The 25,830-nt window shown below is 39.5% G+C and overlaps 1 protein-coding gene across 17 annotated transcripts in view; it reads right to left on the reverse strand.

Moving 5' to 3' along the window:
* The window catches only part of EYA1 (EYA transcriptional coactivator and phosphatase 1), a 371,713-nt gene that overhangs the window by 330,416 nt on the left and 15,467 nt on the right, over window positions 1-25,830 (reverse strand). The window lies entirely within an intron of this gene.

The raw sequence follows: 25,830 nt of genomic DNA on the forward strand, positions 1-25,830 counted from the left end.
TTCAATACAATAGTTATGGGGGACTTCAATACTCTGCTTTCAGCAATGGACAGATCAACCAGACAGAAAATCAGCAAGGACACAACAGAATGAATCAACACTATAGACCAAATGAACCTAACGGATATCTACAGAACTTTTCATCCTATACATGAAGATGCACAATACATATTCTTGTCAACAGTGCATGGAACTTCCTCTAGGATTAACCACATGCTAGGCCATAAAGAAAGTCTCAGCAAACTCAAAAAAACCAAAATCATACCATACATCTTCTCAGACCACAATGGAATGAAGCTGGAAATCAACAATTCAAGAATCTCTAAAACTTATGGAAACACATGGAGACTGAACAACATGCTCCTGAATGAACAGTGGGTCATAGAAGATATCAAAAGAGAATTTAAAAAATTTCTGAAAATGAATGAAGACAATATAACATATCAAAATTCACAGGATACAACAAAAGCAGAGTTAAGAGGGAAGTTTATAGCAATTGGCCCCTACATCAAGAAATCGGTAGGCACCAAAAAATGAGTTATCAATACATCTCAAGGACCCAGAAAAACAACAGCAAACCAAACCTAAAACCAGTAGGAGTAAAGAAATAATTAAAATTAGAGAAGAAATAAACAAAACTGAAACCAAAACCAAAAACAAAAACAAAAACATACAAAAGATCAGCAAAATGAAAAGCTGGCTTTTTTGAAAAAATAAACAACATTGACTGACCATTGGCCCAGTGAACCAATAAGAAGTGGGAGAAGACCCAAATCAATAAATAAGAGATGCAAAAGGAAATGCAATAACAGAAACCACAGAAATACAAAGAATCATCAGAAATTATTACAAAGAACTGGATGCCAACAAATCGGGTAACCCAGAAGGAATGGATGGATTTCTGGACACATACAACCTACCTAAATTGAGCCATGAAAACACAAAAATCCTAAACAGACCAATAACCAAGACAAAAATTTAAGCAGTAATGATGAACCTCTCAGGAAAGAAAAACCCTGGACCAGATGGCTTCACAGCTGATTTCTACCACACCTTTAAAGAATAACAAACTTCAATTCTTCTCAATCTATTCAAAACAATTGAAAGGGAGGTAATCATCCCAAACTCCTTTTAAGAAGCCAGAATCACCTTATTTCCCAAACTTGAAAAAGATACAAAAGAGAAAGAGAACTACAAACCAATTTTTTTTTTTTATGAACATAGATGTAAAAATCCTCAACAAAATACTAGTCAATCAAATCCAACAATACATCAGAAAGATCATTAACCCAGTCCAAGTGAGATTTATTTCTGGTATGCAGGGATGGTTCAACATTTGCAATGATATATCACAATAACAAATTGAAGAACAAAAACCATATGATTATTTCAATAGACGCAGAGAAAGTATTTGATAAAATACAACACTCTTTCATGATGAAAACTTAAAGCAAATTGGGTGTAGAAGGAACATTCCTCAACATGATAGAGGCAATTTACGACAAACGCATGTCTAGCATCCTGTTGAATGGGGAAAAGTTGGAAGCATTCCCATTGAGATCTGAATGTCCACTCTCATCACTGCTATTCAGTATAGTCCTGGAAGCCATTATGCAAGAAAAAGAAATAAAAGTGGTACAAATTGGGAAGGAGGAAGTCAAACTATCCCTATTTGCAGATGTTAAGATTCTATATATAGGGAATTCAAAAGACTCCACTAAGAGACTATTGGAACTCACAGAAGAGTTTGGGATAGTGGCAGGATATAAAATCAACACACAAAAATCAAAAGCCTGTGGGGAGCAACTCGGACTAGACTAAGTTACTCGAATTAAGACTTATTCTATGCATCTGCTCTCCCACAATATGGCGCTGGGAGAGGAGTAAACAACTTCTACACAGCTGCCTCCAGTTCGACCAATAACCTGCAGGAGCTGATCCTGCTCCTGATTGAAGGAGAGCAGCATACTCGGCGTGTGGGTAGCAGAGTTGGGATTGGTGGAAGAGGACTATAAAGGAGGAGAGAGACAACATGCAACAGGAACATCCGGATAACACCTGAGCAGCCCCCGAGAGAGCTGGCCGGCGGTGTGCCGCTCCCCCGTGGAAGTGGGGAAAGTGGCAGGGGGAGCCGCCCTTCCATGGAGGTGGAAGGATCGGCAGCCAACCCAGGAAGGACCAGCAGCAAACCCGGGAAGGGCCGAGCAGACAAAAGAACAGCGCAGGGTCCTGTGTCGTTCTTCCGCGAAGAGGGGAGCGACATAGCCTTTGTATACTCAGATAATGCCACAGCTGAGAAAGAACTTCTAAGATCAACCCCATTGATAATAACTATAAAAAAATTCAATACCTTGGAGTAAATTTAACCAAGCATGTAAAAGGCTTCTATGATGAGAACTACAAAACATTAAAGAAAGAAATAGAAGACACAAAAAGTGGAGAAATCTTCCATGTTAGTGGATTAGAAAACTCAACATCATCAACATGTCCATAATACTGAAAGCAATTACAGATTCAATGTGATACCAATCAAAATACCAAGGACATTCTTCTCAAATATAGGGAAAAAATGATGCTGAAATTCATAAGGAAACACGGGAGACCTCAAATAGCTAAAGCAATCTTACATAACAAAAATAAAGCTAGAGGCATCACAATACCAGATTTCAAAACATACTACAAGGCAGTTATAATAAAAACAGGCTGGTACTGGTACAAAAAAAAAATGGATTAACCAATAGAACAGATTATAATCACCAGAAGTCAACCTATGCATATACAAACAACTTATCTTTGACAAAGGAGCTAAAATCAATCCCTGGAGCAAGGACAGTCTCTTCAACAAATGGTGCTGGGAAAATGAATCTCAACATGCAAAAGTGTGTATCAAGACCCCTACTTCACACCTTACACTAAAATCCACTCAACATAGATTAAAGACCTAAATCTATGACCCACTGCCATCAAATTGTGAGAGAACACTGGGGAATCCATGCAAGACATTGGAAATAGGCAAAGAGTTCTTGGAAAAGACCCCAGAGGCTCAGGTAATCAAAGCCAAAATTGACAAATGGGATTATATCAAATTGAAAAGCTTCTGTACTGCGAATGAAACACTCAGCAAAGTAAAGAGTCAACCAACAGAAAGAGAGAAATTATTTGCAAATGATGCAACTGATAAAGGATTAATAAATATACAAAGATATCAAGAAACTCAACACCAGAGTAAACAACCCAGTTAAGAAACGGGCAAATAACTTAGGCATTTTGCAAAAGAGGAAATTCAAATGGCCAACAAACACTTGAAAAAATACTCAGGATCATTAGCCATCAGGGAAATACAAATCAAAACCACAATGAGGTTTCACATTACCCCAGTCAGAATGCATTTCATATAAAAATCAATAAACAACAAATGCTGGTGAGGATGTGGGGAAAAAGGTACCCTATCCACTGTTGCTGGGAATGTAAACTGGTGCAGCCATTGTGGAAAGCAGTACGGTTATACCACAGAAATCTGAATTTAGACATATCATATGACCCAGCCATCCCACTCCTGTATAACTAAGGGAAATGAAATCAGCATATGAAAGTGTTATCTGTACCGCCATGCTTACTGCAGCTCAATTCAAATAATGAAGATAGGGAATCATCCCAAATGCTCATCAACTGAAGACTGGAAAAAGAAATTATGGGGTAGGTATACCCTGGAATACTATACGTTACTAAGAAAAAAATGAAATCCTGTCGTTTGCAAAAAATGAAACGAATGAAACTGCAAAACATCATACTTAGTGAAATAAGCCCATCCCAAAAGGACAAATACAGTACATTCTCCCTTATCTGTGATAACTAATACAGCACCTCAAATGTAATCTATAGAAGTGAAACTAACACTTCAAGATTCATTGATTTTGAACAGCCCTTGTCTTGACTGTTGTAGACAGTTTTCATACAATTTAACTCTTTAATTAGTATAGAGGTAATTGTATGTGTATAAAGTTAACTGGAAATAGATCTTAGTAAAAAGTAAGAATTTGAATAGGAGAGAGAGGAGGAAGAGGGATGATAGTGTGGGTGGGAGGGCAGGTATAGTGAGAAGAATCACTATATACATAAAATTGTATTTTTGCAATGCATGCAGTTTGTATTCCTTAAATAAAAGGTTTCTTTGGGAGAAAAAAGATATCTTTCTCTCTCCCCCACCCCACCTTGCCCCTCTTTGTAACTCTGACTTTCAAATAAATAAATTAAAGAAAGGAAAAAAAAGATAACATTTGGCTTATTTCCAGTTTGGGGCTATTACAAATAAAGCTATGTAAAAGTAAAAAAAAAAAAGAATAAGAAAAAGAAAAGAAAAGGAAGAAAGGTGAGTTAAATATCACCTGTGTCTCTAATACTTTAGTTTCCATTTATTCGTCAACACAAATAATCTGAATCTCCCCTTTCCTTATCCCACTCAAGTGGCCAGGACCACTGGTCTTCCATCAACTGTACAGGGGTCAGTCCTCCATATCCATAGGTTCCCCATCTATGGATTCAACCAGCCACTAGATATCAAATAGATTTAAAAAGTAAAATTGTATCCATACTAAACCTCTTCTCCCTCAACATGCTTTTCCAAGTCACCTCAGTTTTTTTTTTTTTTAACAAATGGGTAGAGAAATTATTATAAATGACTACAATTCGTAGGAAAACAATTGAAGTGGGTAAGATTTGGTCCAAAGAAGAGGCAGGAAGTGTGAAGACGACACGGACAGATTCTGTCACGTTAGCCTTTGCTCTTTTCCTCATAAGTCGCCATGTCATCTTTTAGGGAACTCCCCTCTCATTCCTCCCTGTGTATAAAGTATGTACTGAGACTCAGGTCAGACCAAGCCTGTTTTGTGTGGGATTCCCAAGGCAACGTGGTCCATGGTTCACTGAAATACTCCAAATGCCACCAAATGGAGTTTCTGGACATGAAACAAACAGACTTTTTTTTTTTTTTTTATCATTATTCCCTAAACAATACAGTGTAACAACTATTTAAATAACATTTGCATTGTATTAGGTATTGTTTAAGTAATCTAGAGATGATTTAACACAGTTATATGCTAAGACTAAGCCATTTTATAGAGGGGACTTGAGCATCCATGGATTTGGCATCCTGGAACCTATGCCCCCCTGACCCCAGGAGAGAACTGCATTATTTCATCAGGAATCCTACTTGACTCATTGAGGGAACTCAACACTTACTCTTCCTCCTGGAGCTGTCTCATAATCACTCCTTCATCCACCTCTGCAACTGCTCCTCAGTCCTATTAGTCAGCCCCTCATCACCTTCCCTACAGCTTCTTTGGTTTTGTCCTCTTCTCCCTCAACATGCTTTTCCAAGTCACCTCAGTTGTTGGTTTCAGTATGGTCCATTTGCTGCTTACCCCCCAATCTACACTTTTAAGCCAGGCTACTTTAGAAAGAAGCAGATATCCAAATTTTCAACTGTCTGCAGAAATCTCCTGGATAGCCTCAAAACATACCCAAAATGCCCAAAACTGAACTCCTGATCTTTTGCAGTTAACCATATTAATGATATAGGTAGGCAGAGAGGATTAAATTGATTAGATTTGTGAGCTGGCGACCAGGCCTTCACCCTGCTCCCTGTGTGATCTCATGCCCCTACTTGACCTCATGTGTACGCCCACCTGCCAATCAGACTACGTAACTACTCCCCTTTGGAAATGAATTAAAGGCCTAGAGCATGGTGGGCCCCTCTCCTTGTCCCATGCCTTTGCCTCTGCATTCCTGCCATCCCTATACTACCTAAGGCTTTGCTCCATGTGGCTCCCAGTCTGCTCTCTGCCTGGTATGGACTCAGATTATGCGTCCAGACTTCTTTCTCCCTTAAATAAAGTCCTCACTCTCCTGTGTATTTCTTTCACTGAATAAATGCTAAAACCTTACCGTGTTGTCTGGTTTATTTGAGCTGATATTCAGAATTCTTATCTGAATAAACAGCAAAAACTCTCAAAATAGTAATATTAAAAAGCATTAAAAAGGCTAGCCAATTTCATTATGACAAATTTCTCTACATGAAAAATCTTTAACTACCTGGCAAAAAGCTTTCTGTCCTCATTAAACTTTCTATTACCAAGTAACTGTATGTGGATTTATCCAGATGTCAAATTTACAGGAATTTCAAATTCTAAAAAATTATGAACCCTAGAGTACTGAGAAAAAGAATTGTTATCATAAAGTTCATTAACAAAATTTCAGCTGCCTTTTACCCAGAGTTCCTCATGATCACACGTAAACATAAGAGAACATTTACATAATGACACAGATTCAAATAAAAATGATTTTAAGAAAAGAATTAATATTACTTTTTAAAGGTAAAAGGATGGTTAAGTCTCATTAAGACAGTTATTCAGAACACAGAGAAAAGTACAAGATATGTATTTCCAAAATAAAAATATCTATATGACTTTGTTAATTGTGAGTCTAGAATTTCAAAATTCAATTACTCAGATTCCTGATTAAAATTCAGTCGTTGAAACTTAATGGAAAACATGTACAATAAACCATATAATGCTAACTGTTATAAAACTATGCAGGAATGAGTATATAATGTTAGCTATTGTCAAAACTATTTAAGATTTTTTTTATTTGACAGGTAGAGATACAGACAGTGAGAGAGAGAGACAGAGATAAAGGTCTTTCTTCTGTTGGTTCACTCTCAAATGGTCGCAATGGCCAGAGTTCTGTTGATCTGAAGCCAGGAGCCAGGAGCTTCTTCCGGGTCTCCCACGTGGGTGCAGGGGCCCAAGCACTCAGGCCATCTTCTACTGCTTTCCCAGGCCACAGCAGAGATCTGGACTGGAAGAGGAGCAACCGGGACTAGAACCAGCGCCCATATGGGATGCCAGCACCACAGGTGGAGGATTAACCTAGTATGCCATGGCGCCGGCCCCGCTATTGTCAAAACCATTAATTTCCAGGGGTTGGCAAGATGCCAGCATCCCATAGATTTGTGAGCCAGCGTGCTCTATTTATAATCCAGCTCCCTGCTAATGTGCTTGGGAAACCAGCTGAAGGTGGCTCAAGTACTTGGGCCCCTGTAACTCATTGTGGGAGGCCTGGAGAGAAGTCCAGGCACCTGGCATCAGCCTGGACCAGGCCCTGGCCATTGTGGCCATTTGGGGGAGTAAACCAGCAGATGGAAAATCCCTTTGTGTCTCTCCTTCTCTGTATCACCCTACTTTTCAAACAAATAAAATGAATCTTTGAAAAAACTTGCCAAGTTTTTTAAATCATAAATTCCTTATCAGTAAAAAAAATGAGAGCACATTGTATTAGATACATTACATATCAGTTTTTCTTTATTAAAATAGTACATGTCATGTAGAATCTACACAAAAGAATGAGATTAAAAATTAGAAATTCTATTTTTTCCAAAGGCTTAATGGATGGTAAGATCCTGGATGACTTTCTTTTTGTAGCCCACAGCTACAAAACCACTGTCTCCCACTGGCCCTCCTGTATTTTCAGCTGGACACATTTCTCAGATCTCTACTATGTGTTCAGCCCTCTGCAACCGTGGGTTCCATGTTCACTTGATTCAACCTATCCCCAACTGAGAACATTCAGAAGATAAAGAATGCATGTGCACTGAACATGCACAGACTTTTTGTCTTGTGATTATTCCCTCAGTGATAGAGTATAACAATGATTTGCACAGCATTGCATTGCAGTGGAAATTATCTAGAGGTGATTTAAAGTACACAGAAGATCTGTGCAAGTTATGTGCAAATCCATCCCATTTTGTATAAGGTACTAGAGTATCCATGGAGTTTTGGTATTCATGAGGGGTCCTGGAATTAATCTCCATGGGGACTAAGGGACTGTCCCTAGCTAGTTTTAGCTCTCATCACAAAGATAGTTTAAATTCCTTTCCTTCCTACATTTATCAACATTGCCAATCTCAATCAACAATTACTTAAATCTCTCACTGTCCTTTTTTTCTAAAGACTATTTGTCACAACTTATTGAAAGTTAACCTTTTTTACTCAGAATTGCAGTAGTTATAAGAAAAACTTAGAGTTTGTAAAAGTGACAAGACAATGCTACTTCCTCTCTGTAATACCCAGGAATAACATTTTTGTCACCTCCCACGAGAATACTCTATATATTGAGTGGCATTTCTTATGCCTACTCAGTAGTTTGGTTTGTTAAGGGCAGCTAATCAAATGGAAAACTGGCCTAAGAATGAAACATGAAAGAGAGAAATAAGGTTTGATGACATTAGTTCTGAGAATGTAGGGGCCCAATGGGTCCAGTTCAAAAGCTAATAAATTTCAAAAGAAGTCCAAATAAAGAAAATTACAATTTCTTTTCATTCAAATTAATTCAGTCCATACTTCACCATTTTAAATGAATAAATAACTGGCACCATCAAGATTAGAATCAATGTGACCTTACGAGTATGTCAATTACTTTATAATTTTCTAAAATTGTAAAAGAAAAAGAAAAAAAACCAGGAAGCCTAAGTTCATAAAATCAGCTGCCATATACTGATACACAGCATTCCTAAATTACGAATATTATTTAATCTTTTTTTACACGTAATTACAAGTGCATATTTACATCATGGGTGACATGCCATGTACCGTGTAAAAAGAAGCATACCCCATTTCAATCTTATTGTATAGTTGTTTGGTTACCAAGTCTTATTTTCAATTTATTTTCTTTGCTAAACAGGAAGGGTATCCTTTTCTTCTGACAGTGAATATTTATATAAGGTATATGGAAGAAATATCTTCAAAATGACTTTGATGTCTTCTCCGGAGTTAATTGTCTAAAAACATTTGTCACACCTGGATAGTCCTATGCTTCAGCTCACATGACAGTTTGCTTTAAAGTTTTAATGCCTTAAAATCTATTCATTTTATTTGAATTAGAAAACTTTGGAATATCTATTTCCAGTAATCTAATTCAATAAAGTAAGCTTTATAAATTATAACCTATTTAATAGAATTCAGATTAAAATACAGCAATGTTTCTAGATGGCAGTAAATCAAAACAAGGAGCATTCACTTTTTTTAAAATTCTAAGAAAATAAATTCAGGTGTAGGTGATGAAAATGCAGATATGTTGACTAAAACATATACCCTCTGAGATTTTTTTTTAAGGGTGCAATAATTTTTACTTTGCCAGCAACTCAGGTTGAAAATCAACTTCTGGTATATTCCTTAGAACTTTATTCTCAGTCTGGTTGCCTTCCTGATTACTAAGTCTTTCTAAATTAGAGCAAGCAATTTCTCTTTGTTTTACCTAATATTTGAAAATGGCAAAAAAAAAAAAAAATCCCTTGGGTCACTGAAAATTATCCTTTCATTCCAGCCGCCTGTTTCAAGTCAGTCAAAACATTCCAGACTTCAAAAGGAGGCTCTGCCTTCTTAGGCCATTTTGGTGTCCCTCTATGGTTGGCCTAGGAGGGATCGGTTATTTGGATAAATTAATTTCTGGAGCCTGCTGGCCTTCTAGAAGCCCTCAGTGTCTGACTGCAAATTAGTTCTACTGAACATGAAGAAATCCCTGGGCAGGCTAGAAGAAATAAATGGTGATAAAATCGAATACTACAATGTTGGTAATGTGATTTTATTCTGCTGTGTAGCTTGTAAGCACAGCTAATGCTGAATTAAATATTTTAACTTTAAAAGGGGGTGGGGGCATGAAAGCAGAAAATCAGATCAGTGTCCAAGTCACAGCAAAAAAGGCTAAAAGCCAACTTCAAAATAAAACCTCCAGCAGGAACCTTCTATGAGAACAAACAACAATGTCCCAGTTTTCCACAAAATCAACTATGTATTTACATTACAGATACAAAGCCCCTCATTGGCCGCCCCCTCCTCTGAGGCAGGAAGTCACGCAGTTGAATGATGCTTTAGCCAGGGCTGTGAATAAACTGTGAGGCAGTCCCGAGAGCTGCCTTGTACAAGTGCCTTAGGAGTGCGGATCCTTAAGGAAGAGGAGCCTGCAGCCAAAACTAACAAACAGGGCCCCTCAAGCGGAACAATGGTCCAGAAAACTCAGCAAAAAAGAAAATAAACTTCATTGGCAGTTTGTTTTCGACTGTTAAGAGCTTAGCTACAACTCTATCAAGATTTTTAAGAAGGTAAGAAATTTCACACGTCCTGCATTCTCACAGCTGCTTGAGAGTTTAGAGTGCAAATGGATCATCTGGTCTAGCCATGTCTAATCCACTTTAGGAGATATTTGTATCTTTTCTTTCCAAAGTAAACAGACCCACACCTCTAAAAAGGAGTTGAAGAGCACTTCCTCTCCCCACCTCCAAGGCCCCAGGCCAGAGTTCAGCCTCCCAGTGCAGAAGCCAGCTCCTTGTAAACCTGTGCTAATTCTCTCAAAGGGAGGCCGTAAAGATCAGAAATAAAGACTGAAGCTGTGAGTATTTGGTTGGATTCCATAATATACACGTGCAAAAGAAATCAGCCTAAAAAAGAATATGATCAAGATTTTAAAAAAAAAATTTCTTACGCATGTCATTCTAAAACTTGTACAAGGAATTGCAATCACAGTATCTTTGTGGGTGGCTACAAATATATTCTGGTTCCCAAATTTCCATGAATCTCAATTTGTAATTATAGCTGAAAAGGTTTTTAAAAATTTAGTCAACACCAGAATAGTGGCTTAACTATTCCTCTAATCCTACACTTGGATACCTTCTTTAAAAAAAAAAATCTAACTCAAAAAGCCCGCATTATTTATAGATGAATCAAACAGAACATATTTACCATAATGGAAATGAATAATAAAAGCTAACATGAAATGGGTCTTCAAAATGCTCATGGAAAACGCATACTGTGGTAAAACAAAGCATGGATTTAAAAAGTTTTAGCACCCAAATAAACTTTTAATTCCATTTTCTGTGAGTTTTTTAAGTGTCCTCATTTATAGTTCATTTAATAATGCCCAAAAATGAGAAAAACTATAAAATGGCTAAATATAATGCTTTCAGTCAAATTTGTCCTCAGTATCAATCGCATTTCAGTGACAAGGAATCAAAGCAAATAAGATTATCACAACTGTTTTATTCTAATTTCACTGAAAATGCCCAGACTGTTTTAAAGAAAATTTAAAACTGTATGTGAGAATTGATTCATGCCTATGTAAATAAATAAAAGAAACTAAATACTGCTCAAAGCAAAATGAAGACTCATCTGTAGATTCCCTACAGAAATTTCAACACTTAAGATGGAAAAGCAGGCATCTGGTAACTGGAGAAATCATTGTGGAATTCCCTTACCCCTGTAAAAGTTTAAATGAGGAAACATGGACGGTACATATTTTTAAAAACCATCAAAATTTAAGCATATTTTATCCCTTTGAATGCAAAATAGTTAGGTGAATTGCCACATAAACAATAGGTCAGTGGTTCCCAAACCTTTCATAGGTAAGACCCTGTTAGACTCCTCCCTCAAGACTGCACATACTTGGAAAAAAATTTATTATATAATAAATATAATAAATAATATAATAAATAATATAATAAATAAATAATATAATAAATAATATTTATTTATTAAATATAAATATATATTTAAATATATATTTATATTTAAATATAAATAATATTTATTTATTAAAATAATAAATAAATAATATAATAAATAATATAATAATAAATAATATAATAAATAAATATAATAATAAAATATATTATCTACCACGTAATGATTTATATTTCATATTTTAAAAACAGATTTGTTGGCCGGCGCCGCGGCTCAATAGGCTAATCCTCCGCCTTGCGGCACCAGCACACCGGGTTCTAGTCCCAGTCGGGGCACCGGATTCTGTCCCGGTTGCCCCTCTTTCAGGCCAGCTCTCTGCTGTGGCCAGGGAGTGCAGTGGAGGATGGCCCAAGTGCATGGGCCCTGCACCCCATGGGAGACCAGGATAAGTACCTGGCTCCTGGCTCCTGCCTTTGGATCAGCGCGCTGTGCTGGCTGCAGCGCGCAGGCCGTGGCGGCCATTGGAGGGTGAACCAACGGCAAAGGAAGACCTTTCTCTCTGTCCCTCTCTCTCACTGTCCACTCTGCCTGTCAAAAATAAAAATAAAAACAAAAACAGATTTGTGAAAGCAGGCATTCAGCCCAGCAGTTAGGATGCCTGTGTCCCATATCAGAGTATCTGGTTTTGATTCCCACCGTTGGCTGGTGACTCCAGCTTCCTAACAATACAGATCCTGCAAGGCAGTGGTGATGACTCAAGTAACTGGGCTCCTGCCACCCATGTAGGAGACCTGGACTGTGTTCTCAGCTCTCAGTTGTAGCATTGGCCCAGCAGTTGTAGGCAACAGGGCAGTGGATGGGAGTTCTTTCTCTCCCTGTCTCTTTTTCTGTCTCTCAACTTCTCCAAAAAACTATTCATTTGCACTTCTGTTGAAACGGTAGATAAAAGGAATTGAATTCTTATCCTGAGTGAACAATCAGATAAAGTTTATATTGCTTAATCATGGTCAATAAATATTTTTCTAGATATTGAAAATTTTAAAGGACTATGTTAGGGGGTTCCTGATAGACTTGAAAGCAAGAAATATCAGAAGCAGTTATATCTGCATGTGTTTTATGTGAACTTTTCTGGAAAATATATCAAGTTTTCTTTAAAATTATATGCTAACCCCTAAGGAACAGCAGAGAGCCCTATACATTTTGCCTCAACTATGAAAAAAAAATTGATTCTCATGGTTCTATTTCCTCTCTTTCATTAAGCACTAGGTCATAACTCATGCTTTCCCAAACCCTAGCAGTGGAAGGGATTTTAGAGGAAATCCAGTTCCACCTTATTCTCCAGGTTAGAGTCACCAACGGATTATCACCAAGTAGTAATGAGCTAAGGCTGTCTACATAAAGAGCTTAGATCAGCCTCTGCTACACAGCCCAATACGTGTTGTTTATTCTTTGTTATAATGGGCATGGAACAACTCCAAGGACATAAAACTTAACACCTCCCAAGAAAATCAGCTCATTTCATTTTTCCCTTCAACTTGTATTACTTAATGACTGTTGCAGGTTTAACAATTTAAATAAACACACACACACACGCACACACACGCACATATGGTATATAAAGAATTTAGCTACGGGTACAGTTTTGTGTTTTTGGACAAGTTCAAAGGACTCTAGGAACAACGTCCCGATCCAGTTAAGATGTGCTACAGTTTGGATGTGGTTTGTCCTTTGTGAGTTCAGGTATTGCAAGCTCAGTCCTCAGCGTGCCAAGGTGAGAGGTGGTGACACCTTTAAGAGCTAGAGTCTAGAAGGAGATCCTTAGATGACTGGGGGAATTTAGGAGCAATCACAGGGCCCTTGCTTAGTTTTCCCAAGAGCGAGTTATAAATTCTAAGAGCAAGCCTGGCCTCTGAGTTGCTGTCTGGCATCAGTTGGGCAATGTGCTCTCTTGCTCCCACATATCCTCCTGTCACTGTGGTTCTATCTGTCATAAGACCTTCACCAGAGACATGGTGATGCCAGAGGCATGTCCTTGGACCTCCAGAAGTATGAGCTAAGCAGACCTCTTTTCTTTATTAAATTACCCAGCCTCAGGTGTTTTGCTACAGTAATGGAAAACAACTAATAGAATATGATATAGATATATATACACACACATGGTTCAATGATTTAGCAAAGTGCATTTATCATTTTAAAATTTTTCATTAAATTTAGGATTACAAACTTTTTTTACTTTCACAAATGCCTTTAATGTTTACTATTGTTTATCATTTTCAAAAAAATTGTATTTGTTTTTACTTATCTGAAAGTAGTGAGAGAGAGAGAGAGAAGGAGATATATTCTATCTGCTTGTTCATTCTTTAAATGCCTGCAAAAGTCAGGGCTGAGGCAGGCAGAAGCCAGGAGCTTGGAACTCAATTCAGGTCACCCACATGGGTGGCAGAGATTCAAGTACTTGAACTGTCTCTCAGGGCATGCATTAACAGAAAGCCGGAATCAGGAGCAAAGCCCAGACTCCGACTCAGACACTCAAACATCCGCCTCTCTCCTGTGAATGCTTTGACAAATGAGCTTTAACAAAAGTCAACTTCATGGATGAAATTATTTGTAAACTGTCCCAGTTCCATCTCACCATCAAGTTTCCTATTTTGAAAATGCAAGTGGTTAAATGCAGCCTCACCTATCCAACTACAAACATGTTTCACACACTTGCACCCTAAATATGTTTGAGCCTATTTTCACAGTTAACCTTTGCAACTCACCAGAGGAGGAGAGGTAAATATGTCTTTAAAATGTTTCATAGAAACTTAGATGGCCAGTTCACGCAAAATCACTAATGTGAGCCCTGAAAGTGAAGAAAGTAAAATGTATATTTGGTCATTTTCATTCTGCCAGGAAAATCTATTTCTTTTTATAAACAGAAATTAGAAATGCTGTTTTTAATAACTGATCATGAACCAGCCTTTTGAAAAAGTCCTTATAAAATATGACTGTTAAGGTCACTATATGGATACTCAAAGCAAACAGTTTTTTCTTGCAAAACATCCCAGCAATGGTTAAACCCTGAAAGAAATACAACAGCCTCATTAAAGAAAGAAACCAGCACACACCATTTATCTTCTCAAGTGATTTTTGATACAGTAAATATTTTAGAATTTCTGAATATCAAAATAAATCATCATAAATTCTGGTAGTATACCTGATTTAAGAAGTAACAAGAACAAGTGAACGAACATTCATCCATTTCAATATCTGCATTGCCCAATGCAATTGACTCTTGGCATCGCTTACAACCACAACCACAATGTTTCAAAATGAAAAAAAAAAAAAACTAATAATTTAAAAACTTTCCTTTTCTCTTTTCCCTTACACAAAGAAGGGAAACATGTTAAAGAGGTCTCGGAAGTATATTGGTTTGGATTTTTTTAATATCACCTGGAAAAAGACACATACATTTGTTATTTTTTAAGTTAAGCTTTTGGTAAATACGGGGCAGTCTGATGTGTATTGCTTAACAAAGGCACTCGTGATTTCCTTTTGATTCTTACAAAAATGCTGAGGCACACAGGACTGGAATATTACCCCGACTTAGAGGTGCAGACACTAGCACACAGTAGGGCAGCTGCTGAGTCAGACAACAATGCCAACCCTCAGTGGCCTGCTAGGCCTACATTGCCACATCTACCGTCACTGGGACCCACTGACTTACACTGATGAGAACAAAAGCTTAGTTATTGCTTCACCAATATGATTTGGAAGGACCCATTCCCAGCTGTATGAATGAACAATTTTTTTAAAAAATAAGAGAATGTCAGTGTGATTTATGTTAAATTTGAATGTGGGTGACTTCTAAAAGAAATTTCAAGAATTCCTTTGAACTAGACACATTCATTGATCTAGTTTAGCCAAGTAGAGCACCTTGGGAAAATGTCTTCAATGACTATGATTTATTTGCAAAAAGCACATGAAATTTTTGCTATGGGATTGTTAACATATTTTGCCCTCTACTTTCATGAACTCATGTGCATGGGCTAAATTAACCTATATTATTCATTTCTTTTAAAATCCTTTTTCCCATGAAAGAATATGCAAAGTGAACCTCATCCTCTGCTCAAATTCTCAGAAATTTTCAATGAATGGAGTTCTAGTAATTGAGAATTCATTGGCGTGTTCCGTGTCTTCAGCATGCTCTATCCTTGCAAAACCTGACAGAGCAAGAAAAGCTCTGAGCCTGATTCTGGTCTGTTTCCAAAGCTGCTTGGTTCCCCGGAGCTATGTGAGGCTAAAGCTGCCAAAGAGCACTTGTGACGATTTCTCTCTGTTTACAAAACCTGCACTCCAGGCAATTGTACTTACTCATTCACTCAACCAAAACATTTTGCACATCTACAATGTGCAAAATAGAGAGGCCTAAGTGACATAAGGAGGGTAGATGTTCCTCTCTCATGCTCTCTGCCTTCAAACCACGCACAGTCTAGAAAAGAAACAGACTTTTAAATCAGGGTGGACAAGACACGATGGAATAAATCATATGCTCATTAGCAACTCAAAGCAGTCATGTGTGAAAAAAGGTCCTGTTTGGGAGGGGCATGCAGGATAAAGAAATTAAGATCTGATTGTACCAGATTACCAAAAGATTACTGATTCTGGGGCTGACACTGAGGCACAGTGGGTAAAGCCTCTGCCTACAACACTGGCATCACATATGGGCACCGGTTCAAGTCCTGGCTGTTGCACTTCCAAACCAGTTCCTTGCTAATGCATCCTGGAAAGAAGCAGTAGAAGGGCCAAGTCCTTAGGCTCCTGTATCCACTTGGGAGTCCCGGAAGAAGCTCCTGGCTTCAGCCTGGCCAAGCCCTAGCTGTTGCAGCCATTTGGGGAGTGAACCAGTGGATATAAGACTTCTCTCTTTTCTCTCTCTCTCTCTTGTTCTTGCTCTCTGTCTCTCCTTCTCTCTTTGTAACTGTGCTTTTCAAATAAATAAAATAAATATTTAAAAAAAAAGGTTACTGATTCTGTATGAACCATAATAGGAGAAAGTTTTATTGATTATATTATTAATTATACTTATATAAGCACATATATGTATATAAATTAATGATATTATATATAACATATACAAGCATACTTCTAAAAATCTGTGCAAGATAGAATTAAAAAGATAAATTTATTTTGGTGCAAATAAAACTTGACACACATCCAATAGTTCTTTCATAACATGCATTTCCCATGCATGTTTTGGTTTTGGTTTGTTTAAAGTTTGACTGGGGCTGGATGGCTCACTCACGTGGTTGTCGCAGAAGGTTTCAGTTCCTGGCCACATGGGCCTCACCACAGTGCTGCCTGACTGTCCCCACAACAAGGCAGCTGGCGTCCCCCACAGTGAGTGATCCAACAGCCAGTCAGGAGGAAGCTACTGTGGCTCCTAGGACCTAATATCCACAGTAGCACGCTGTCGCTGCTGCCAGGACTTCTGCAGGCCAGAAGTGAGTCACGAAGTCCAGACCACATTCAAGAGGAGGGGTAATCTCTAGGGGTTCCAACCAGAGGCTGTCCCTGAAGGGAGGGCCATCAAAGAACCAGTGAATATGTATATTTCACATTTTCAGAAACACATTCTGGAAGTGGGGTACAACCTGAGGAAATACTTCCTTATTGATATTCTGGGCATCTTTTCAAGTTAATCATAGGAACATTGTACATTATATTACTTATAAATAAAATTTTAGAGGTATAGAAATGTGGACATCAAAGACTTTCTTACATTAATGCCAGTGCAAAGACATACTATGACACCAGACATTTAGCACAGTGGTTAACACATCAGCATCCCACATCTGAGGGCCTGGGTTTGATTCTTGCCTTCAGATTCTAATTCCAGCTTCCTGCTAATACAGACCTTAGAGGCAGCAGGTGATGGCTCAAGTAACTGGATCCCTGTTACCAACATGGGAGATGTGTATTTTGTTTCTGGCCCTTGTATTTGGTCCTTTGGCAGCCCTAGCTTTTTGTATATACGTCTCTCTGTCTTTCAAATAAAATAAATAAATATTTTTAAAAGATAGACCATGAGCTCTACAAATAATATTCATTGGCTTAAGGATGAAGAAAGTTCCAAGAAAAAAGACAAGTAGGATTTAGTAATGTAGACCTGTATCACACGGGGTCCAAATGTCATCCTGTAACTGTGAAATTGGATCATCAAAGCAAGTGCTAGAACTCATACTGATGCTGGTCCTCCTTCCTGTCCCTTGGTGGTCACCACATATTCATTTTGTCATAAAAAGACTTTATTAACTTCAATTACTCACTCAATATGAGTATCAGTAAAATCAGGCTGAGTTAGACTTGGAAGAGTTTGGGACTAGTGTGGTGATACAGTAGGCTGGGTCTCTGTCTGTAGTGCTGGCATCACATATGGGTGCCAGTTTGTGTCCCGGCTGCTCCTGTTCTGACCCAGATCTCTGCCAGTGGCCTGGGAAAGCAGTAGAAGATGGCCTAAATGCTTAGGCCCCTGCCACCATCGTTGGAGACCCAGCAGAAGCTCCTGGCTCCTCGCTGCAGATTTGCCCAGCTCTGGCCATTGCGGCCATTTGGAGAGTGAACCAGCAGACAGAAGACCTTTTTCTCTGTTTGTAGCTCTACCTCTCAAATAAATAAATGGAATCTTTAAAAAAGAAAAAAAAATCGGGAGATATCTTTTCCCAAATTCTACATTTTATAAATGAAGAAAATGAGGGCCAGAGAAAGGAAACAAGTCAAATCCAAGATAAAAAGACTGGCCTGATGTGGACAAAATTAAAAATCCCAAAGGCAGGTGGAGAGCGCAATTGTAGGTCACGTTACCTGCACAAGCTAACAAGACAAGGCATGGATCCTCATTTTATCTGCTCGCATTAGCAATGTCCTGGGACTCTATTCTATGTATCCATGGCAACCTTCACACCACAACTGCACAGTTGCATCTCTGTGATAGCAACCTCCTGGCTTGCAAAGTCTATCACAGCTCCTATCTATTTCTCTACGGAAAAGGTTTATTGTATTACCGCTACCTCAGAATGGCTTCTTTTGTCTTTTTAATATTTTACATTGAGGCAGCAGAGATCATCCATCTGCTGGTTTATTCCTTGAATGTCCACAACAGCCAGAGCTGGGCCAGGTCAGAGCCAGCCGCTGGGAACTTAATCTGGCTCTCCCAAATGTTTGGCAGAGACCCAGGTTCTTGAGCCATCATCTGCTGCCTGCCAAGGTGCATGTTAGCAGGAAGATGGACTTGGAAGACAAAGGGCCTGAACTCAAAGCAGGCACTCTGATATGGAATACAGGTACCCCAAGAGGACCCTTAACTGCTGTGCCAAACAGGCCCCCACCAACAGTGGCTTTCTGATTATATATACATTTGTGATAATTACCATCATCTCTCACAGGTATTTAAATGCCCTCCTCCCCCGACTACACTGCCCGCTGAAAATCAAACCAGTGTGAGCCTTTTATTGAGAAAGAAAGACCCATGGGTGATCAGTGCTAACCACTCATTTACACAGGTTCACAGTTATCTGAGCTCTCAGACCCTGCACACGAAGAGTCCCAGATCAGAAACAGGCAACAGGCCATGAGTGAATGGTCAGAGCCCTCTTTCCTGTCTTTCCAGCATCAGTCTCAAGCAATTTTCATCTTTGTCACACTCCATTTGTGCTGTGCACATGGACGCAGTGAGCTACACCACAACACAAGATGCTGGCCTGCTCAGATAAACAAGCACTTACCGAATGCGTGGAGAGGGCCTAACATTGTGTTTGGCCCTAGAAATACAAGCATGTCACTGTCCTGGCTCTGGAGTAATTTTCCTGTCCAGGTTTAATTTTTTACCTAAAAATACCCAACGGTTAATACCACCTGGTGTCCCGTTTGATGTTTGACCATCCATCTCTTCCAAACTCTCAGTCCACCTACCAACCCCGGGCTCTTTAACAGCTTGGCCTGCTCACATGAGAAATTTTGCCTAATTCCTTCCATCATGGTCTAACATCCAAAGCCACAACCTTAACTTAACCCTCTGAAGGGATGTCCATTACCATCTAAATGGGAGCTAGGACCTCATGCACCTAAGCAAGTATGTTTTAATTAAGCAGTAGCTGGTGATTGTGAAGCAGTGACTATGTGCTTGCCTGGAATAGCACACTGTATGCCAGACAACATTCTAAGCACTCTCACATGTACAACCCTTTCAGACTTCACAACAACCCCATGAATTAAGTTATCATTATCCCCAGTTTACAAAGAAAATGGCCCAGGGCAGGCACCCATATTTCCCCTGTGTGGTACAGCAAGTGAACATCGCAGTGCAGATTGGAACTCAAGGAACTGGGCTCCAGAATGTGTGCTCTTACTCACTATGTATCTTTCACATGGTGCTTCTAGTAGCACAACTGTGCAAGGATTGTACTAATGTCCCTACTTCATAAATGAGGAAGAGCTGACACTTAGAGAGGTTTGCCCTGAGCATTGAGCAAAGACTGAACTCTGTCTGACTCAAAATCTTCTGCCCTGGCCGGCGCTGCGGCTCACTAGGCTAATCCTCCGCGTTGTGGCGCCGGCACACCGGGTTCTAGTCCCGGTCGGGGCGCCGGATTCTGTCCCAGTTGCCCATCTTCCAGGCCAGCTCTCTGCTGTGGCCAGGGAGTGCAGTGGAGGATGGCCCAAGACCTTGGGCTCTGCACGCCATGGGAGACCAGGATAAGCACCTGGCTTCTGCCATCGGATCAGCGCGGTGTGCCAGCCGCAGCGCACCAGCCGCGGCGGCCATTGGAGGGTGAACCAATGGCAAAGGAAGACCTTTCTCTCTCTCTTTCTCTCTCTCTCTCTCACTGTCCAATCTGCCTGTCAAAAAAAAAAAATCTTCCACCCTTTCCAAAAAGATGAACCCCAGGGCTTGGTACAGGTGGCTGTATATATTGCTTTGCAACTTACAAAGTGTCATTTTCTTTGTTTGAAAGGTAGAGAGACAGAGAGAGAAGCAGAGAGAGATCTTCCACTAAGAAGGGGTCATTGGGATGGGTCCTACTCCAACATGACTAGTGTCCTTATAAGAAGAGAGGAGAGACACAGACTTAAGAGGGGGATACAGGGTGTCATGGGACAATGTAGGCCGAGACGGAAGTGCTGCAGCTTCAGTCTAAGCAAAGTCATGCGTTGCCAGCATCCACCAGAGATAGGAAGAGACACAGAAGGATCAACTCCCAGATTCAGAGGCAGCACGGCCGGACTGACACCTCAGTCTTGGACTAACCAGCTTCCAGAACCACAAGAATACATTTGTGTGTGTGTGTGTGTGTGTGCATGTGTGTGTTAAGATTTATTTTATTTACTTGAGAGGCAAAGCGGCAGAATGAGAGGGAGAAACAGAGGGAGAAAGAGCTCTTCTATCTGCTGGTTCATTCATCAGCACAGGCTTTTAACATAGTGGTTAAGATCCCACTTCCCTGATCATAATACCTGGGTTTGACTCCTGGCTCCTGCTCCTGACTGCCAATGCAGACCTGAGAGGCAGCAGGAGATGGCTCAAATAGTTGGACCATATGGGAGACCCAGACTGAGTTCCCAACTCCTGGCTTCAGCCTGCCATCCCTGGAAACTTGGGGACTTAAAAAATGGATGAAATGGATGAAGACCCTTCTCTTTTTCTGTCTCCCTCTCCCTCTTTCTTCCTTTCAAATAAAGTTAGATAGATAAATTGTCAAAAAATCTCACATATAAAATATCTCATTCATGGGGAAGTTGAATACATAAAACTGATTTAATTTATAATTCCTCAGTCCGAAACACATGTGCCTAGGACTTGCGTAACTACTTTTATTAATTTTCTGTGCTCCTACTAACAAGATAGATATTTAATTTTTTCCATTTTGGATTAAAGGCACCTTTATTTCCAGAATTTTCAAGTATAGGCATAAAGCACATACACATTTTAAGAGTTTTCTTGCAAAATGCAACATCTCAGCAAAAGCTGCTGTTAGCATTTCCAATTTACCATAATTTAAAAGAGATCCAAGAAGGAGAGTTATGAGAACACATGGAGCCTTACAGTATAATTATTCTAAAAAGACATAGTATACCCTTATCAGAAATAATTGAAATCTAAGTAAGTTGCCTGTCAGAGTCCGTGAGGCCTAATTCCTGTCCTCTCTCCCTGCGACTGCCAACATCATGACTAAGCATGTGTATTGCTGTTGTCTAGAATACCTGGCACATGTGTGATGATTCCATTTTTAAATTTTTATTATAGACTTGCAGGTGCTCAGTTAATGTTTTTATCCATGCTCACATTTTTCTAGAGAGGTTTCCAAGAAAAAGTGCACCAGGGGACAGCTGTTTGGCACAGGAGTTGAGACACTGCATGGAGTGTCTGAGTTTGAGTTCTGGTTCCACTTCTGATTCCAGCTTCTGCTAATGTGTCCCCTGAGGGGGCAGCAGATCATGGCTCAAGTACTTGGGTCCCTGCCACCCACAGAGGAGACCTGGACTGAGATCGGGGGATCCTGGCTTTGGCCTGGCCGACTCCTGGTTCTTCAAGCATCTGGGGAGTAAACCAGTGGATAGATCTTCCTTCCTGCCTGCCTGCCTGCCTTCCTCTCTTTCTCTCCCTCCCCCCCCCCCCCCCGCCTGTCAAGTAAAATGAGACTAAATAAATACAAATGTTTTAAAAAGTACATTAGAGTTATATTGGACTTTTCAATTTTGAAGAACTTTTAATGACATGATCCCAGTTGACCTACAAAATTGTGATTCCAAACAAGAGAAAGCGAGCATTATCATCTCTATCTTATAGACTGAGACTGATGCTTAAAAATCCTCCTCAGGCCAAACAGCCAGTACTGGGTAAAACCAGGTCTTCAGACTTCGAATCTATGCTGTAGTTTTTAAGATACAAAGCTGCTTACCTAATTCAGACATGAGGTTGGGTTACTGCATGGTGGGTTTTTAACTGCAAGCCTCCCAGCTTCATCAGGAAGATGTAATAATTTATTATTTTAATTTGTTTGTTTTTCCAAAGAGCTGGTAGGTGCTTTTTTTATTTTGCCATAATTTCCATAATTTCTCTCTAGAAATCCTCAAGGATGCAGTCAGAACTCAGTTCTTTGATGTTCCTGTTTCAGAAGAATTTACCCATGATGGGGACAGCACCCACGGTGCCTGTGTTCTGATTCTATGGTGCTGTTGAGAGAGGATGGGGCTGTGCTCATTTGAACCAGAAATCCTTGAGGGCAGAGTAGTGGCCAGAATTAGGACAGAAATTATGCGGAGTCCCCAGCCGTCTTCCTCTCCATCACATTTTCAAGAGGCAAACAGAGAAGTATATAGAAGAGACAAAATCACATGAGTTACTTCCTTTCTCTAGATGCAAGAGTCACATAGCTGAACACTGTAGAACAAGAGACATAAACTTTCCGATGTAACATTTTTACTCAGTGCTGCATCTACAGAGAAACAAAATAAGAAAATCCTTTACCTAACTCATGGTCCCTCATCACATGCAGACACACTCAGCCATCTTACAGGGATACCACACTTTTTAAGGTGAACATCATTAGCCATTTCCCCTCCCTCAATTGTTAGGAACCATTCTAAAATGTTAGCTCCAGGTCTCTCAATGTACAAGAGGAGCACCAAAAGCAAGCGTGAATGAGCCCTTGTCTAAGGACCCCCACACTGCCATCCTCATGTCCACTAGGACAGGGAAGCTGCTGTTGGCTGCTCCCACTGATAGAGCGCCCAGGAATCCCCAGCTGTCAGGAGGTGAAGTGACCCCTGGCAGCACTCCTGTTAGCCTCCTGCCCAGCTCTCTTTAATCTCTATGTACAGAATGGAGACAGAACTATCAAGACTTGGGATAGGGGCATTGTTTATGAAGGCAAAGGACAGTCCTAATATTGTAGTGACAGTTGCACAAGCATTACAAATGTATTTTGTAACCTGGTGCTATACACCAAACCTTCCAAGAAAGCTTTAAAAAAAGATATATACATATATATACACATATATAATATGGATATATATAGCTATAGATAGATAGATAGATAGATAGAGATACAGAGATATAGATAGATAGTCATTCTGATGAGAAAACCAAAAGTTCCATTCTTATCAGGAATATGGCTATGGAATAAAATATTAAAGTCTTCCCAGAGGAGGCACAATCTAGAATGCTCAATAGTAGGTGTAACACCGTGAGCAAAGTGCTAAATGGTGGGAGGAAATGAGAATATGGGAAATTATGCTGGAAAAGACATTAATTAGGTTATACAGATTTTACAAATGCAAAAATCCAGGTTCCTGGAGAAGTGATTATAATATATTTAATGTTTTTTAAAACATGTATACAGTGCATACTATTGCCCAATTTAAAAAGAGCAATCTACAGAGAGACACAAAAGCTCTGATGAACCTCCCAGACATAATGTAAATGAAAGAAGCCAGACACAACAGAGAACATAATGTGTGAGGATTCGACGGACATCATCTTTGGGAACAAAGTGATCAAAGGCAGAAGCAACTGGAACGGCGGCCTTCGACAGGGCTGAGGAAGGCATTGTGAGCCAGTGAGTAGGGAGGAACAGAAGAACACTATGCGGGGAGATGGAAAGGTTCCCATCCCTCCATGGGATAGGGTATAGGTTACACAGGTTAACTCATTTGCCAAAACGGGACTGGTAAGATTTGTGCATATCAATGCAAGTAACTTTTATCTCAAAAAACTGAAAACAAAAATCAATCTTACAGTGTGGTGAGGCAGAAACAAGGGTGCAGGGGGTACAATAACTCTGAGGTTTCCTCTGAACACATCCGAGACCTTTAGTAAGAGACACTTTTGAAAGACGGATGTCTGGAGCTACTGGTCCAGGACTTCCTTTTTCAATCCTTTCTTTTCCTCAGTAAGCTTCCCATTTTCAATCAGGTCCTCTTCCTATCGTGAGCCTCTCCTCCCATCTTTCCAAGAGTAAGGGGAAACTTGAGAGCCCCAGGAAGCCAGCCCCAGGAGCCCACCCAAGGCCTCTCTCCACACTGGGCCTCTAAGAGCCCGCCTGTCATTCGTGGTTGAGCAGGCAGGAGCCAAATTGCCAGGAAACGGCTTCCCCAATCAGTGTCACACAGCAGTTTGCCCTTGAGAAATATCCCTCCCTGGTCTGTCCATCTGAGATAGCCAAATACCTTTTAAGAACAAAACTGCTTCATTCTCACGAAAGAAAAGAACAACAACAAAATACACAGTAGACTGCCCTCTGAACACATCTTTTTGTCAGGATAGCTCAAATTCTCTTACTCTCTGTATGTTTTTCATGTATTTTTTAAAGTTGCTTTCAAATTAGAATTCATAAACCATGAAATAGCAAACAAAATAGTATCAGCAGCACTTCTTTGCAGAAAACTGTTAAATTCATTGATGACTCTCCAACATGTCAACTTGCTTCCATCTAAGGAGCAAAGTGATATAAAAGGTGGTTGTAAGTAGTGAGTTATTCGTGTTTATTTTTCATTGATTTTATATGCACTACAAATGTATTTTAACATGATAATATCAAATACCACAGACTCAAAACTGGAGTTTAAACAAACTAACAAACTCAATGGGTTAAGGAGGCATTTCCTATTTTCCTATTTAGGGTAAAAGCTACACCACACAAACGCTTTGTGTGAATTACCTAGCAAGATGACTTTGAAGATCCATCAAATATACACTGTAATTCCATATAGGATGACTGCAAAACTACCTTGATTGCACTTGACCATCTGTTATTAAAATCCTCGTCCATTAGCAGTTGCTGCTTATTGCATAACACCAACAGATCTTGTAAAACACACTCACAGAGACCACAACAGCATTACTAAAGATCACACTTCAAGTTTGCAATAATTCCATTGTGAACAGAGTTGAGCTTTGAAACCACACTTCTAGAACCATCATGTCTGACCAGAGAACTTAAAAGGCAAACTCAACATGCCTCCCCAAATATTGCTACGGATGTTTTCCCAGGAGATGACTTTAGCTTCTTAATGTGCGTCCTGAAAATTAAAATTCATTGAATTATTCAAGTTCTAAATGACTCAAAGTTTATTTGTAAGATTACCTCTAATTGAGAATATTCATGTATGAGCCAAAGTTTGCTTTCCTCCAAATATGAACCTGAAGAAGATGTCTGAACCCTTTCTCTCTGCTCACAAGATAACTGAAATATAACCAAAGGCTCTCTTGATTTAAAGTGGAGTCATGAGCTCATCAAGCTGTGAAACATCTACACCAAACATACATTTTCAAGATTCACAT

This window comes from Oryctolagus cuniculus, chromosome 6, assembly GCF_051225735.1.
Source record: "Oryctolagus cuniculus isolate XC-2025 breed Fujian yellow rabbit chromosome 6, ASM5122573v1, whole genome shotgun sequence".
In the NCBI taxonomy this organism is placed as follows: Eukaryota; Metazoa; Chordata; class Mammalia; order Lagomorpha; family Leporidae; genus Oryctolagus; species Oryctolagus cuniculus.